Source organism: Frankliniella occidentalis, unplaced genomic scaffold (assembly GCF_000697945.3).
Source record: "Frankliniella occidentalis isolate FOCC.00 unplaced genomic scaffold, Focc_3.1 Scaffold225, whole genome shotgun sequence".
NCBI classification, from domain to species: domain Eukaryota; kingdom Metazoa; phylum Arthropoda; class Insecta; order Thysanoptera; family Thripidae; genus Frankliniella; species Frankliniella occidentalis.
Window position 1 is genome coordinate 352770 of NW_026267351.1, and position 1984 is coordinate 354753.

Genomic DNA, 1984 nt, shown 5'->3' on the forward strand with positions numbered 1-1984 from the left:
ACCACCAAAGAGGTAAGAGAGGGGAGACGGGCGCGGGAGGCTTTCGGCTTCCCAGGGTCCTCAAGGCGAGCAGTCATCAGAGCTTATTGTGTTTCCGGTGCGTGGCGGGGATGTCACACCTGGAAAGGGGGGAGGGGGGCTTACCGTCGTAAGCCGTGTGACGGGTACAGAGAGAGAGGGTGGCGGCGGCGGTGGGTGGCCGAGCAAGGCCCTGCGAGTCGCGCGCCGTGCGGCAGCCGTGCGGTGCGGGGGCGAGGCGCGCGCGCCGTGTGGCTCCAAAGGAATGCCTAACGCTGCTCAAATACCATTAGGGGGGCGTCGTGTGCTGTGCGCGGGTTCGCCTACTCGCAGCGCCCCGCGAGGCATGCCATCGCTGGAAACGAAACGACCCAAACTCTTGAGAGCGCAAACATCCCACGACTGGTCACGAAGGCGCCCACCACCCCTGAGCACACCTGAGCACTCTGCAGAGTGCGCGCGAGGCTACGCCAGGCGGACGACAATCAAATCGCCCAGAGTGTCCGCGCTTGTTCCAGGAGGCGGGCCAGCCAGGCGGGCGACTCGCCCGAGGAGGCGCCCTGCTGCTACTGCTGCTGCGGGGGCGGCGGTGTGGGCGGGGGCGGGGACGGACCCCGCCGCACGCCCCCGCGCGCGCTCTGGGCCGGCCGCTCCCCCAGGCAGAAGGAGGGCACGCTGTCATCGCGGTCGCCCAGCGGCGCCGAGGACGTGGTCGACATGTCGGTCGCCGGCACGGCCGACCTGTCCTCGCAGCGGTCGGGCCAGGGGGTGCTGTGCGCGCGCCCGCCGCGCGGCAGCTGCATGGACCCGGGCTCCTCGGTGGGCAAGAAGCTGTACCTGCTGCAGATGCTCATCCTGCCGCTCATCCCCATCGGCGCGCTCATCGCGCAGAACACCTTGCTGCTCGCCGAGTCGCAGCACCTGCTCTCCGGCGCGCACCGCCTGGGCGCGCAGATCACCATCACGGCCGGGGTGAGCAGGCTGCTCACCGCCTTCCAGCGCGAGCGCGGCGAGATAGCCAACTACATCTTCAGCCGCGGCAACAGGTGAGCACGGGTGAGCAGGCTGCTCACAGGGGGCGGGCGGCAGGGAAGAGGAGGGGAGCTGGGAGGCCACAGGCAGCACTGCGCGGCCACTCCACGCCACCGCTGCGATGAGGACTGCGCGCACCGGCTTTGTGGCCTGATTAGGGGGACCTGTGTATTTCTTAGCCCTGTCCGCTAATTTTTTTTTAACATTTTAAAGTAAAACCAAGCTTGGCATTTACGACATCAAAATTTCATTTAATGTTTTCCTGCTGTCGTCTCTAGGACCGACTTGAAAGCAGTGTTCAGCCTGACCGATGAGGCGATCGAGCAGACCGCGCCGAGCGAATACAAGGACATGTTCCTGACCGACCAGGACTTCAGCAGCCACTTGAACGACGTCAGGTAACCAAACACACCGTGCTCTCACGTTCTCACTCTTCTCAATAAAAGTTTTCTCAGAATTCTGTCTGATATCGATTTGACATTGCTCAAGATAGACACAACGTTTCACTCGTCACTCTGGATACACAAGTGTGTACTTAAATGCAGTACTTCCTGCATACCTACATGTATGCAGGAGGTCCTGTGAAGTTGGCAAGTATGAAGGAGGCAGGAGATCGTGTGTACTTGGTCAAGTACACACTAAAACCTCCATACATTTATGCAGAAGATTTAGTGTGTATTTGACCAAGTACACACTACCTCCTGCATATACGACCAAGTACACACTACCTCCTACATACTTGCCAAGTACACAGGACCTCCTGTATGCATGTACCGGGTGCTTCAGAGAAGAAGCAGGTGCGGGGCGGGTGAGTTGGCCTACCCGCTCTGCCCGTAAGGCGCCATAGTCCTTTGGGGGAGAAAAACCGCTCGCACCTGATTCTCTGAATCACCCGGTAGGAATGCAGGGCAGGAGGTACTGCATTCAAGTTCAC